This window comes from Lynx canadensis, chromosome C2 (genome assembly GCF_007474595.2).
Source record: "Lynx canadensis isolate LIC74 chromosome C2, mLynCan4.pri.v2, whole genome shotgun sequence".
NCBI lineage: Eukaryota > Metazoa > Chordata > Mammalia > Carnivora > Felidae > Lynx > Lynx canadensis.
The window spans coordinates 130688493-130705092 of record NC_044311.2 but is presented as its reverse complement, the minus strand read 5'-3'; the positions used below and the strand labels follow the sequence as shown (position 1 = coordinate 130705092).

Here is a 16600-nt window from a genome sequence, read left to right as displayed (position 1 = left end):
CTCCTGCTACCAAAATATGGTCTTCAGAACAGTCTTGTGATTCATTTGATATTCTCGTACTTGGAACGTACTTTCTAGGCTGAGAATTTAAAAACAAGTTTTACAGTACAGGTGCGCATTTATTCATGCAGCAGCTTTGTTTCTACATGTTATATACATTTTGAGCTCTATTTAAAAATCAGTACGGAAACTTCTATTTGTAGATTACCAGAGCCAGGTACCTTTCGTTAACTAGTGGGATCAGAATACTCACAGGTCAGCTCTAGTTATTACTGAAGAGTGATATTTTAAAATTACTAGTGCAGGTAGTTGGGTCTGTCTGTTCAACTGGGAATATAATGCAAAGGTTATGGACCCCATTACTGTATACTCCTGTGAAAAGGTAACATAATGACAGGGCACTGTGTGGACTAGTGGTGAGAATGTGCCCTGAACCAAGGGCCTCTAGATCCAGCCCTGTAGAATGAGAACAAGAGAGAAGAAACCTAATGGGAGCCACTTATATGGGCCACAGACCATATTTTGACCTTGGCGAAGTAAATTGGAAAGAAATATTCTTACTCATGGGACAGTGGGCAAGAGAGTGTAGGTGCTCACTGCAGTCCCCAAGCCTCCAACAAGATCAGGTTTGTCTCCCACAGTTCTCTGTACCCTGATTGCAATGGCCACACTTGTTTAATGTTTGTGTTTCTCAGTGGACCGTCCGCTCCATGAATAGGAGCTCATTCATCAGTGTACTGTTGGTGTTGTAGATGCCTGGCACATAGAGGGCCGTTACAAACATTTGTTGAACTGAACTGTACCAATCCAATTATTGGTAAACTCTGGCTTTGTGGGGTCAGGGATAGAGCCTTTATGTATTTATATGTAACAGTTGCCAATTATTGTGCATAGCTAATTCGTAATAGCTGCTGTTCTACATTTTTTTTCTTTATTTAAATTAGGGCATCTAAAAGGAATACTGTTTCTTCCTTAAAATTTATCATCATCTTTCCAGGCGTATTAACTATGAAGGAAAAAGTGCACCTATTGGTGACATTATAATTACTTGGCACTTGCAATTGTTTTGTAATGCTGGGTTTCTTCAAAAATACACAAACTACAATATCTCAGAAAACACATTTAGCACAATCTTTGGGGGCAACATTTAATTATTTTTTAAAGAAACAAATTTTTTATAGAGCTGCATAGAGAGTTTTCTTAGCTTCATTTCCTTAGTTAAAGACACTTAGTTTATGGTAGTGGTAAAGAGACCCGAGCTTGACACATTTAATCACATTGGATTTGACTAGTTGGGAAGACGGAGGCATTTCAAAATCTCATGTCTAGAGTTAATTTTGGTGTTCAGTAATCTAAAAGTTAGAGACCATCAAGAATGACCTGATGATTCAAACCCTACTAAGTTACAGGACTTAAATAGTAGATGAACCCCCTTTGTTATTATTATTTTTTAAATTAGTAATAGCTCTTTTCTGGAGGTGAATTTTTTGACTGTCACAACACTATTCTGTTCAACTAGATTAATAATGCTCAGGTAGAAAGGAAACATTTTAAAATGGAGCTCAGAAATTTCTAAACTACCAGTTAATTTTCAAATGCTAAAATGTATAGATTATCTGGGGTATATGTTTACAACACTGAGATTTCACAAATGCTCTTAAAGTAACTTTAACCCGGTTTCTTGCTTTGTGAAGAAAAGTTTTACTAAACTTCATCCATGCTTGGGAGTGGATATCTTTTGTAAACAGAAAAAACAGCTCTCATGGCTCTCATGTATATATATATGTGTGTAGTGTGTGTGTGTGTGTGTGTGTATGTCACATGCTTATAAATTATAGCAAAAGAAGATCTGCAGGCCAATGGACTATTGTCCAAAGTAAAAAGGTAGAAAAAATTGCACATTGACTAATTATGTGATACATTCTACTTTGTGCTTTCAAAATTGTTTATCCTGATTGACTGGACATCTTTGCTTTTCATAGTTCCTTAGCGTCAATGTGTTACAGAATGCATGAATTCTGTACATTAGTATAAGTTTTCCAATGTTAGATTCCTCAACAGAGACCCAAACTTAATTTCTATATTCATGAACTGACTCTTGTAAGTAAGGCATGATGTTTCATTTAAAATAACAGCATTTTCCTTTGTGGTAAAAAAAAAAAAAAAAAAAAAGGTGAATAAGATTCTAAATCATTATTTTGTGGGTAATTATTTTGTGTCTGCTACAAGTGTTTGTTCTAGCTCTGACCACTCATCCAGCCACGTATTTTACATTTTATACATCCTTGTAGATACTCGTCCTGATAATGCCAAGCCATGCTTTCCTTTGAAATAGGGTAAACAAATTCACTTTGAGTTTTAAACTCTCGTACCATGTTTTCTTACCTGTTAAAATAGAGTAAATTCCATCATTGGATTTATTCATCATTTTAGCACAACTCTGAATGATCTTTCTTTTAAAAATTATGGTATGTTCCAATTAGTGGCATATTACCTTAACTTGTCAGTTTCCTGTAAAATGACAATATTGATTACTGAAAATGGGTGAAATGGGCCTTGGGACAGTCAACAACAAAAAGGATAGAAGTAAAATCTGACTTTTAATCTTTTGAAAATCTGAGACCAATTTGTATTTTCTCACAAGATTCACAGATGATAATCCAATATTTGTTATATGTTATTGATCTTTAAATTGTTTTCATGTGTTATAGTGAAAGTAGTAAAAAATTTTTCTAGCTGTGTGAGGAAAATGGAAGAGGACTAATAACACACATTTCTGTATGTTAAAACTAAAATACCCCTGTGAAGACAGCATGTTAGTTTCGACTATATTTTTTATTTTATAGTGAATTTAAAAGTTTTTTTTTGTTTTGTTTTTATATTTTGAAATCCTGGTAGATGCAAACAGCAATCTGTATACATACAGGTGTTAAAAAAAAAAAAAAAAGGTATTTTTAGAGATCTCCAGCTGTGAATTTGTCCACTGGGAATAAATTGTGAGTTGTAATTGCTTTCTGTAACTTAAGTCATTTGCTCTGTTGAATATTTAAATGAAGCGTCAGGAAAGAAAAAAAAACTGTATTCATACAATACATATTCACACATACTTATATGTGAATGTGGCAGAATTTAGCAGTTCTTGATGACCGTTGTTACTTTTAAAAAGAATTAGCAAGGGGAGAGAAAGTTTTGTGTGTGTAGGGAAATTACTTCTGAGGCCTGTTCACATGCCTATTTGTTTTGCTTTAGTCTAGTTTGTGTGGTGCATTCTAGAGGGTGGTGAAAGATAATAATTTGTGGTGAACAATTAGTATCCTTAACACACTGTTGAGTGGTTTAACTATTAATCAGAGATATCATGGAGAATAAAGGAGTAGAGGTAGAGATTAGATAGGTTTCAATGTGGCTCAGCTGAAGCTGTGAAATGGGCTTCATTTAATGTTTTCTGGCCTCAGTTTATAAAATAAGGGAGGCGGACTAGAATGATGATTTGGTTCCTCTCCGTAAGAATCAGTATCACTTCACAAATGAGGTTTTACTGTTGCATGCATTGAGTAACAGTGTGCATAGAACTAAGGGCTGAGAGGATGTCCCTTATGATTTTTTGAGCTTGGCATTTCATATTTTACAGCAAAGTTTTTAGTTTAACATAATTGAACTTGTACTAGATAGGGTTAATAGGCTAGAACAAAAGGTCAAAGCATAAGGCATTAGGCTTAATTAAGGGAGAGCAGGAGTGGCAGGAGTGTGTGACAGTTAAATGGGTTTCCCACAGACTAATGTCGGTTACAGTGCAACCATGCCTCAACTTAAGTGGGTTATTTTGTGCAAAGGGCAGCAGTGATTAGCAGTTTGACATGCCAGACACTTCTGGCCAATCCCATCTGTTTTAGAGGTTAAAAAAGCACACCTTTATGAGCTGATGGATTGATTTGTGTGCCCGTCTGGTAAAGATTAGAAGTCCAAGGCCAATGCAGTAAATGTCAGTTACAGAATATTGTACTTTCTTCGTTGGCTCATTGTTTTAACCGTCAACTGTTTTATAATGGGGGATTACTGCTGTTTATGGAGTTGAATGCAAGATGGGTGGGGGAACAGGTAAGAGAGGAAGAAAAAATATTTCCTAGATGGAACTGTGAAGTCACATATTCTTAGCAAGTGTTTCAAATAGAGATGATGGCCTATTCTAGATACACTTGATTTGATGGAATGTTTTTGGCCTGTTCCTTACAGTTTGAGTCACGTTGTTCTTTTCTGAGTGTTATTTGAACAACGCTGTCAGTCCAGGATTTAATTTTACATACAGAATTGTTAAGTTTCTTTATTTAGGTAACTCTGTTTCTGACAGATGGATAGTTTATCTCCATATCATTATATCTATTTAAAAAAGTGTAATATTTTGTTCATTAACCTCCTGGGGAAGAGGAAAGGGAAAAGAAAAGAGAAAATGGAAAGGCATAAGTGTGCATGCTTGCTTTGTGGCTAGGGTTTACTGGGCGCACCTGAGATTGATGCATGCTGTTAAAATGAAGTGTATCTGAACCTAGACTCAGACTCCTTTCTTTCTTTGAGAGCAGTAGGAGTGATGCCATTAATGTAGTTCATTTTCAGTTCAAGGTTGTAGACCATTTAAAGATACACAAAGGCTAGATTGTGGCTATAAAGATTGGCTTTAACATGTTCTGATGTCCATGGAAAGGAAAATCCTCAATTTATGTGGATGAAATAGAACTTTAGATATTGTGATCGTAATCAAGGAGCTGTAGGCACATAAGGCATTCAGTCTTTTGTGTGGACAGACGGAAGTGTTTTAGAAATAACAAAAAGTTATCATCTTTATCAGAAAATTATTGACAACCTGAGATTTGAGTTTAAGTAAAAAGGTGACCAAGAACACGGAAACAATACTAGAAGATTCTGATTGGCCCCCTATGCTTTTATCCTTGTCAAAGGATGTGAACCATGAATTACCTGTTATGTGTTTATACAAATTATATATATATATATATCATGTTAGACTCTGAATTGCTTCTTATAGAAAGGAAACTTAAATATCTAAATAAGATATGGTCACTGAAAGTAATATGTGGATCATAGTAACTGGTATTTCTAAAAATGTATATATACATTTATTTTACCACTAAGCTATTCAAAGTGAATAGGCTTAACTTATAGAAGGAAATCAAGATATTTTATTTCTCATTTAAAAAAGACAAAGTGATGTTATAATATTGGAGTTTATTTAGGAATATAGGACTTCAGTATATATGTACTCATCGTTGTGTTCTTGGTGGAGTAGCATTAGTTGAAACTTTTTGGCTAATACAGATTTACATGAAAAACTGTGCTGCCCTTCTGTGAAGGTAGAGAATGTGAATACCAGTGCTTCTCTTTCACTAAGTCATTTTTAAATTATGAAAGATTGGCTTGAGTAGTATAAAAGTACTTGATTAGTAAATTAAATGTGGGAGATTTATCTAATGCACAGAAACTTCTTTTTTGGGGGGGCAGGATCTTCTTAAGCGAATCTTCTGGTGATGTTATGTTAAACCTAAAACAAATATTTGATACTCTACATTTCATTATAAACATTTTAAAGTGTCCTGGATCCTATTTTAGCTTCTTTCTTTTTTCTCCAGTAAATTCAAGCGCCAGTATTATGTAGTCTGTTCGAATTTTATAAAAATAAACGGAAATATTTTGTTGAGTTAACTTGTTTTTGTGCGTTTTGATGTATTTTGAGGTTTACAAAGAGTACACATTGTATCTTGTAATCTGTAGTAGTCAATTTCTGTCTGCTGTATTTCCTTCCTTTTACTAATGTTAATTACTGACTTTGAGACATGTAAAGTCTGCTTCTCTAAGCAAAATAGTTGAACATATGCTCGTTTAGGTTATAAAAAGTGAAAGCAGAAACTCTTAATATACTTAAGATCCTATGTTTGCAGTTCTTGGCCTAAAAACTGTTATAGCTCTGTAACCTGAATTTTAGTTGTTAGAAATTTTATTAGATAATGGAAAAATAATAGCCCTGTTTCATCTTTTGATTTTAAATGCTATTAAGGCATAGAATTGTCCTTTACCTCTTTTCGGCAGATTGATTTTAATAAGCAAGGCATAATATATGATGAACTTATTCAAATATATATGCTTAGTATATTATATCTATATTAATAGTTATATAGTTATATCCATATTAATAGTTATAAAATCAGCATGCATATGTGTGATATGTTTCAAAGAGACCTCTGCACCTGTTGATTGCATTAAAACATTTGCTATCTTCTAATGAGGAAGGAGAAGGTGCTACCACTCTAAGTGGATCATTCCTCAGTAAATTGCGTACATTTTACTTTTTTGTATTCTGTGACCTTGCAGTCAGTGACTTCAGCCCAGAATAGTTTCAAAGTCATGTAAATGAATGCAATTAAGGTATTGCTTATCATCTTACATAGTTCAGATGGAACCTTATTAGATAGAGAGATTTGTTTGCTTTATGAGGAAGGTGAAAATAAGGTTAAATTTTATTACATAAAATGATTTGGTAATGTTTTTATTTAGTTGCTGAAAAAGAAATGTCCTAACAGGAAATGATAATGCTTTTTTCCCCTTCTTTAAATCACTGGGAGGTCTTTTCAGGGTGTTTGTTTGTTTGTTTGTTTGTTATTTCTCTCTAGTAGTTATAATTCTATTTTAAGATGATGCCTTCTGTCTACTTATAAAATTTTGGGAACATTCTACGCTTAGTTGATTCTGGATATCTTTGACTCATACATGTAGGTGGCATTTCCTGCTGCTGATGGAGTGTTGCTTAGGAGCAGCTCACGTATGTGCTTAGAGGATTTGTGTTAATGTCCAGTCGTCATGACAGTTGGTGCAGGACCTCGGACAGCAGGATTGGAGTCCCAGTTCACCTGGGCAGAAAGGAGATCTGCCACCCTAGCAGGATGATTGTAAGGGTTGGGAGAGCATTGACACGGATACTAGAAGAGTCTTGCTGATGAAGAACTGTGTGTATGTGTGTACATGCATGCGTGTGTGTGTGTGTGTGTGTGTGTGTGTTTCTGTGCATATGAAGTGCTTAAAAGAAAGGTATTCTTCACTTTGTAGTTGGCCCACATAATTACCTTCTTTCCTTCTATGGTATCATTTTTACTTCAGCATGGTATATTAATTAATTGGTAAAGACTCTAAGAGATACTGGTTGAGCAGATATTTACTGCACGTAGCTCTGTGCCCTGCACCATCTGAGATGCTGGAGGATTCAGAGATGAGTGAGGGGCTCACAGTCGCAGGGAGAATAACAATAAGCATGATGCAGAGAAAGTGATCTGGAAGCATAATGATCAAAGAGCCTGCTTTGGCTGGGTGTTGAGAAAGCATTACTCAAAAGAAATTTGGTACCTCTGTATGGTTGTGGGGAAACTGACAGGCACTGGGGAATGAAGTGATAATCAAAAGCAGCTACTTTGTTTTGCGAAGTTAAAGTTCCTGTAGTGGAATCAGGGAGTCCGCATCACACCTTCCTTATCCCCAGCTGGCTTCACTGTCCAGTAGCCTGTTGATCAATATGAAGTTCCCTCAGCCACCACAGTATTAAAGTGTAGGCTATGTCTCTTGCTGCTCAAAAACTTTTCACCCAGTGTGTTATTCCTGAAGGTATAAACTTTCCCACATGTTGATGTCGTTCTGTATCTAGAAGGCTTCTAATTCTCAGTTCAACATTTTTTTCTTACCAGTGCTCTAGAAAAAAAATATATATATACATACATACATACATATATATATATACATATACATATATATGTATATGTATATATATATGTATGTATGTATGTATAGAAAAAGAAAAGAAGGTGTTTCAAACTCTGTGTTGACAACCAAATAATCCTAGTAATTTTTCTCCCGGAATTCTTGATCAGAATTCCTCTTCATCACCATTAACTTCTCACCTTTAGAATAGGTGTAGCACAAAGATAGTGTATTTTGGTAAATTTTATAATGCAGATTGTTCATCACGTATGGTCAACAACTATGCCCAAGGAAAGCGTGTATAATTAAGAATATTTTTTGTCTTACATTTTTTTTTGTTATTTTTTGAGATAATTTATTTTAGCCAGTAGTTAAGATTCCATCGTAAAACATACCACTGAAATTCTTTGAGATACGATGCGCTTGAAGTAATATTTATTTTTCTTAATTTTCAGGGAGTGTTGGACTGTGAGCTATTGCAGAACTCTGTTCTCAGGACCCGTTATTTTAACAGTCAGGAGAAACACATCTAGAAGGTACTGTATTTTGTCTATTGTCCCATTTTTTTAAATGTAGTTAAGCCTTTCCAGTTAGAGAAGAAAGAACATCATGTTGCATTTTGTTATTTATTTTTCTTTAAGTTTCAGATGTCGATTAACTAGTTGTTTGACATCTGTAACCCAGGGGAGGAATATATTTCAGTGTCAGTAATTCTGAGTTTTGTGTAAGTGAGTAAAAAGTCTAGTTTAGATGGAACCAGTTTTGCCTGTTTTAAACATCTGAAGTATTTACATTTTTTTTCTTTCTAATATATAATTAATGAATATTTTGATTTGAAAATAAGGTATAAAAGGCTCTTTTTTTTTTATCTAAGACAGTATGAAATATACCTTAAATAATCAGGCAGGCTTAAAGTCCTTCCTGCCTATGACAACTCTACCTTCCAGTAGAGGGATCAGCTGCCATCTGTATTTCTGCCGTCTTTCATCTGGATCCATGGACACCTGATTCTGCCTGTGTCCGTCTGTTATGTTCCCTATCTGCATTATCACATGTGGTTTATTATTGTAGCATAAGAATTCATCTACTTGCCGAGCCTGAGTCTCAGGACAGGTGACATATTACTAGGAAGGAAGGAAGAATCTTCCCTGCTTTGTGTTTTTGCCTTTTGCAATCCCAGGACCCCATATGAATGTACCAAATGATTTGACTAAAGTCAGTGGTGAACGCAGTCCCCTTCAGCCCTATCCAAAGTTTCCTTCTTAGTATCCACCTTTAAACCTCCCCCAAGTTTTGTGTTTTCCTTAAAAAACTTGCCAGCTGTCTTTCTTGGAATACAAATATTTAATAAAATAATGTGTTTGTTAAAGGGTAGTGAATAAGTCAACTTCTTTGAATATGTATTTTCTTTATTAACTGGATATTCATTATTTATATTCATATGCAATGACACAAAAATCATTTTTACAGATTTTCTTAATCACTTGTCAAGCCATATGAATTTCTAGGATTGGATAAATTTACAGTATTTTATGTTTCCATCACACAGTGTATTGAACTTTCATTTTCTTTAATTTTTATTTTTTTAAATTTTTTAATGTTTATTTATTTCTGAGACAGAGAGAGACAGAGCGTGAGTGGGGGAGGGGCAGAGAGAGAGGGAGACACAGAATCAGAAGCAGGCTCTGAGCTGTCAGCCTGACGTGGGGCTCGAACTCACAAACCGCGAGATCATGACCTGAGCCGACTGAGCCACCCAGGCGCCCCTGTATTGAACTTTTAAAGTAGTAACTGTTCAAGATTATTCACCATTGGCAAAGCAGCATCTTTTCTTTTTTATTGTCAGTTAAGAGAGGGAGGGTGAAAGCAAATAAGAAATTTAAACAAGCACATTAGGACTATAAAAGAAAATGTAGACAACCTCCCAAATATTAACTTTAATTTTGACTATGCATACTTTCTCAGTGAAAAAAATGATAGGATCAGAAACTCTGGATTTTTTGAAATTCAAAGTTATCCTTTTATTTTTTAGTTTTTTGGAGGGTGGGTTACTGGTTATTTATTTATTTATTAGCTTAAAATTTAATTTAATTTTAATTCCGGTGTAGTTAACATACAGTGTTATATTAGTTTCAAGTGTATGATGTAGTGATTTAACACTTCCATACATAACCCCATGCTCATGAGGACAAGTGCCCTTCTGAATCCCTATCACCTATTTCATGCATCCCCTCATCTATTTCTGGTAATTGTCAGTTTGTTCTCAGTAGTTAAGTGTCTGTTTCTTGGCTTGTTCCTCTCTTTTTTTTTTTTTTTTTTTTTTTTACCTCTTGCTCATTTGTTTTATTTCCTAAATTCCACCTATGAGTGAAATCATATGGCATTTGTCTTTCTCTAACTGACTTATTTCATTTAGCATTATACTCCCTGTTTCCATCCAGGTCATTGCAAATGGCAAGATTTCATTCTTTATTATGAGTGAATATTCCATTATGTATACACACACACACACACACAACACACACACACACACACACACACACACACACACACACACACCTTCTTTATCTGTTCATCAATCGATGGACACTTGGGCTGCTTCCATAATTTGGCAATTGTAAATAATGCTGCTGTAAACGTAGGGGTGCATATATCCCTTTGAATTAGTGTTTTTGCATTTGGGGGGTAAATACCCAGTAGCATGATAACTGGATCACAGTGTCTATTTTGTGCCAGTACCATACTGTTTTGATTACTACAGCTTTGTAATATAACTTGAGGTCTGAAATTGTGATACCTGCAGCTTTGCTTTGCTTTTTTCTTTTTAAAAAAAGTTTATATTTGGTGGGGGGGGAAGGGCAGTAAGAAAGGGAGAGAGAGTCCCAAGCATGCTCTGTGCTGTCAGTGCAGAGCTCTGCTCGAGGCTTGGATTCATGAATGGTGAGATCATGACCTGAGCCAAAAATAAGAGTTGGGCACCCAGCCAGCTGACCCAACCAGGTGCCCCACTTTTCTTTTTCAAAATTGCTTTGGCTATTCGGGGTCTTTTGTGGTTCCATATAAATTTTAGGATTTTTTTTGTTCTAGTTCTGTGAAGAATGCCATTGGTATTTTGATAGGGATTGCCTTAAATGTGTGGATTGCTTGGGGTAGTAGACATTTTAACAATATTTGTTTCTTTGATCCAGGAGCATGGAAAGTTATCTTTTTAAATTGAAGATAAGAATTAACTGTTAAAATTAAATATTTAGAGATACAAACATTCAAATGGACTTTAAAACTCTTTAAAACTAACAGATATAAACCATTTTTTTTAAAAAGTTACCTAAATAAACATTTTATCAACGTATAATTTCACCTAGTGAAATAGACTCTTTCTTGCCCATTCAGTGATTTTTCTTTTCTTCTACATAAGCAAACCCTGCGTAGCTAACACCCAACCTCAAAAGGCTGTCTTTCTTAGTCAGTACTGCTTCCACTCAACAGAAACCAATCTTTGGTGTTTTTTACTGTGTGTTAATTTTGCCTGTTTTTGAACTTTATACAGTTGGAACCATGTAATATGAGCTGTTTTGTGTCTGAGTGTTTTGATCAACCTTATGTCTGCGAGAGTCCTCCATATGTGTATTATTTGTCTCTCCCTTTTCAAATTGTCTGTATTCCATTGTATGTATGATTAGACTACCATTATCTTTTCCATTGTACATGGATTTTGAATATCTTTCCAATTGGGGGGGTATAAGAAAGGTTACTGTGAGTTTGTTTATATCTTTTGGTAGAAACAAACATTCATTTCTGATGCGTATATGCACAGGACTGGAACCGGGGAATTGTGGAATATGGAAATGTTTAACTTTAGTATAATATATACTTGGAGTGCTTTTAAGGATATTTGGGAAATGTCTATCAGTGTATCTTTTCTTAATGATAGATCTTACTATGAAATGGACTTAATTTTTTCCAACTTTAAGTAAAATCTAAAGTTGTTTTTTAGGAGGTATGAAATTTTTCTGTCCATTAAAAATTAATTGCCCGTTTTCTGATGCCATTATGGTATATATTTAGTCACTGAAACTGAGGTCTGTCCTAACCCTAGGGAAGGAAAATAAGACACAGAACCCTTATATATACTTACTAGTGTAGAAGTACTGAACGTTGATTTTAAAATAAGTTAGACATTTCATACGTAGGGCTTTTATTTTATTCCTGGATTTTTGGATACCTCTTGAATATCTAAAATAATATACCCTTGAGTTACAAAATAATTTGCTTTAGCATTTCTGATAAATATATCTTGCTAACTTTATCCATGTTGTGTTAATCTTTTTGGATATCTAATGTGAAATTATTTATTCTGGAACATAAGGACTTGAGAAATTTTATGTCCATCTTTTTCTCAGTCTTACTATAGAACAGTGCTGTTCATTGAGTAGAAGTTCACACAGAAGAAGGGCGCCTGGGTGGCTCATTCGGTTAAGTGTCCGACTTCGGCTCAGGTCATGATCTCACAGTTCGTGAGTCTGAGCCCCACATCTGACTCTGTGCTGACAGCTTAGAGCCTGGAGCCTGCTTCAAATTCTGTGTCTTCCTTGCTATCTGCTCCTCCCCTGCTCATGCTCTGTCTTTTTCTCCTTCAAAAATAAATAAAAACATTAAAAATAAATTAAAAAAAAAAAGTATAGTATAAGCTACACATGTAATTTGAAATTTTTCCCTAGGCACATTAAAAGAGGAAAAAGGAACTAATCAATCAATGAAATATTTTATTTAACCCCCATCAGTAAAATACTATCATTTCATTGCATAATTAATATAAAATTCTGAGATATTTTACATTCATTTTCTCACAGTAAGTTTTTGAAATTCAGTGTATATTTTCATTTATAGCACATCTCAATTCAAACTAGTCACTTTTCCTGCACATTGTTAGAGCTTGGAGTTGAGGCCACTGGCTGGCAGATGAACTTACAGGTGTATATAGTGTGCTGTAGGAGGGGGAAATCTTTTGTTAACACCGCAAGGATCTCCGGCTCAGTGAGTGGAATTTGATAGTAATTCTGGCTACAAGCATATAAATAAGTAAGTAAATAAATAAATAAATAATTTAATCTTTACTTATTTTTGAAAGAGAGAGAAACAGTGTGTGAGCAGGGGAGGGTCAGAGAAAGAGAGGGAGACACAGAATCCGAAGTAGGCTCCAGCTCTAAGCTGTCAGCAGAGCCCTACATGGGGCCTGAACTCATGAACCATAAGATCATGACCTGAACCAAAGTTGGACGCATAATCCACTGAGCCACCCAGGCATTCCAATAAATAAACATTTTAAAAAATGAAATAAAAATTAAAAAGTTTTAAAAAGGCAAACTAGTCACTTTTCAAATGCTCAGTAGCCACATGTCTACCATATTGGACATCATAGCTATAGTTATATCTTGGGTTTTTTAAAGACCATGTGTTTGCCAAATTCATATCTAATTAAAAGTATCCTTTAAAATCCGGTAGAAAGATGCCATGTTGAAAGCTAATATACCATCTTTTTAGTGGGTCTCAAACAGCCTGGTTTTCCTTCGGTGTTGAAATAAGTAACGTTTCCGTTTGTTGAACATCAGATAAAGCAATTAGTCAATGGTTGGGGCACATGTATGAAAAATACACTACCTTTATACTGTACAATTCAAAATCTGTAATAGCAGACTCATATTTTCCACCTTACTCTAGGTTATATGCTGAATACAAATTTATTCTTTTGTATGTTCCTGTTTTTCCTTTTTTTAATTTTTTTTTAATGTTTATCTATTTTTGAGAGAGACAGAGACAGAACGTGAGCGGGTTAGGGGCAGAGAGAGAGGGAGACACAGAATCGGAAGCAGGCTCCAGGCTCCGAGCTGTCAGCACAGAGCCCTACGTGAGGCTCGAACTCACCAGCCATGAGATCATGACCTGAGCCAAAGTTGGATGCTGAACCGACTGAGCTATCCAGGCGCCCCCCTTTTTGTCCATTTTGTAAAAGCATGGCTGGTTTTTGTGATAAACTGAATGATGTAACTCCTCTATCTCCTGCATAAAATAGGGCAGTTAAGAAAAAATGGTTATATGTATATGTATATGTATATGTATAGATGTATCTATGACTTTTCATTAATTAGGATATTTAAAGGTTACCTAGATTTTGGGGGTAATGTTTCTTCATGTATATATTTGCCAAGTAGGATAAATCAAGATCTATATGCTATCTTATATGAACTTAGATCAGATTTTACCACCAATTTGGCTTGTTTTAAGCTTTTTTAGTGTTCAGACTTCAGAATGTAATTCAGAATATGGATAAGGTAGTATTGACCTTTGAACATGGTAACACGTGGTGTTGTCATGGGGGATAAAGCTCCTGGATTAATACTTGCTATAACTGTATGTTAGCTGTTACTTTGGGCTCTAGATCTGTGGTAGTTGTTTTATAGTCCTACTCACTTTTTTTTTCCTTTTTAATATGTAGTACTACTTCTTCCTTTTTAACGAAATCTATTTTTTTTGACACCCAGTTCTTTAAAAAATTTTTTTTTTAACATTTATTTACTATTGAGAGACAGAGAGACACAGAGTGTGCGCAGGGGAGGAGTAGAGAGAGGGAAGACACAGAATCTGAAGCAGGCTCCAGGCTCCGAGCTGTCAGCACAGACTACCATGAAATTAATTTTTAAAAAATTATTGGTTACTGATCATTTTCCTCTTCTATAGTGAAAGCTCCCTGAGGGCAGGAATCTTTTTATGTTGTGTTGTTCATCCCTAATATATCTGAAAGAACCTAGAGTGGTGCTGGGCATCAGTTGGTATAGCCACTATTGAACACAATGATTATGGAACCATATGATCCAGTAGTCCTGCTTCTGGGTATATAACAAAACAAATTGAAATTAGGATCTTGAAGAGGTATCTGCACTCTTGGGGCTCATTGCAGCACTATTGACAATAGCCAAGACATGGATAAAGAAAATGTGGTATTTCCGTATAATGGAATTATTCAACCTTAAAAAAGAAGGAAATCCTGTCATTTGTGACAACATGATGAACTTATAGGACATTATCCTAGGTGAAATAAGCTAGACAGAAGAACATGACCTCACTTATATCAGGAACCCAAAATAGTCAGACTCATAGAAGCAGGGAATAGAATGGTGTTTACCAGGAATTGGGAGGAGGAAACTGAGGTTTTGGTCAAAAGTACAAACTTTAAATTACACAAGAGGTATAAATCCTAAAGACCTGTACAGCATACTACCTATGGTTAACAGTACTGTATTTTATATTTAAAAAATTGCAAAGAGGTAGATCTTATGTTAAGTGTTCTTACCATACAAAAAATAAAGAGGGCAGGAGGAAACTTTTCAAGGTGTTGGATGTATTTATGGCATTGACTGTGGCAGTGATTTCATGAGTCTGTGTTTACCTCCAATCTCATCAAGTTGTACAGCTTTTTGTGTATCAATTATACCTTTAAAAATTATTGTTTTTTAATGATAGGCATCTAGAAGGAGCTCGTAAGTATTTATTGAGTAAATATTTCTTGAATGCATGGAGAAGATACACTTTTTTCCAATCCTGAAAATGTGCCTTAGGAATTTTCTAGGGATAGGGAATATTTAAAGCACAAGGAAACAAAGATCTTCAGTTGTATATATAATAATACATTTTGATAGTTTGAATTAGTTGAAAGTAGTTTATTTCTCAGACTGATACGTATGTACCTACGAAAGGTAGCATGTAACTATGTGTTTTCAAAAAGTAGGGTTTATAATTATGGTCAGGTAATTTATCTTTTGGGTATTTACATGTATATTTTTTCATTTGGATCATAAAAATAATCTTATCAGAGAAGGATATTTATAAGATACTTTTTTTGTTCTTGTGAAATATAGAGACATACATCGTAATTTGGTATCTTAAAATTAGTATGAACCAAATAGACCTTGATAGTTTTTAAGAAGTGATTTCTATCTAGTATAGATTGTCTTTCGTTGTATATAGATATTTTCTAATTGTAGTTGTTGAAAGTTTTATTTTTAGGCCACCTACAATAAATGTTTTTAAAATAATACAAAAATGTAATCAAAGCCTTATATTAAGAAATTGTATATGCTACCTGAGAATATATTGAAAGCAGATTTATAAATGTTTTTTCCTTTGTAGAATAGGTAACTTTATGCAATCATTTAACCAAAGTTTTCATGCAAGTGTGTTTATAAGTGTTTGGTTTTATTTTATGCCTTCATATATCAGCACATGATATATATGACTATTTCAGTAATCATTTTCATTAGAACAGGAAGAATTATGAGTTTGGGTTTATTTTTTTTCTCTTTCCACTGTCATCTTCCAAATTCAAGTATTAGTACTTCATGATTGTTACTGCAGTAGCTTTCTAACTGGTCTTTTTTTTTTTTTTTTTTTTTTTTGCCATTTAGTTTTTATTATTCACATTGTATATACTATAGGACGGTAAATCTTTCTGAAGTATCATAACTCTAAACAAAGACCTTTGCCTATAAGAAAAAGGCCAAGTCCTATTTTTATCTGGCTCCTACTTCTCAGCATCATATTCCATTTGCCTCATCCTTAAAGACGTTAAAGTGCACATTTCTTAGACGGCCACACTGGTTTCTCAGTCTTCATCATCAGCGTCTTGTGATCACCGCTCATTTTCTTTTACCAGAACGCTCCCCATTCTGTGATTTGAGTAATCACACTGAAGTGCCCTCTTACACTCTTCCTTAGTTGATGAGTACCATTCACACTGCATTTATTTTATCCATCTCTTCTGAAAGACTGTAAACTTCTAAGGGGAAGGGACCAT

General features: G+C 34.7%; 1 protein-coding gene and 1 non-coding gene across 2 annotated transcripts in view; both read left to right on the top strand.

Annotated features, from left to right (window-relative positions):
- NRIP1 (nuclear receptor interacting protein 1) overlaps positions 1-16600 on the top strand; it is a 98050-nt gene that overhangs the window by 10256 nt on the left and 71194 nt on the right. The window contains exon 2 of the mRNA XM_030329365.1: positions 8208-8288. The gene's annotated coding sequence lies outside the window, so the exon portion shown is untranslated. The remainder of the gene's footprint in view (positions 1-8207; positions 8289-16600) is intronic.
- Positions 12668-12821, top strand: LOC115524356. The gene has a single exon (XR_003972059.1). It is a non-coding gene; the product is annotated as a small nucleolar RNA SNORA62/SNORA6 family (small nucleolar RNA).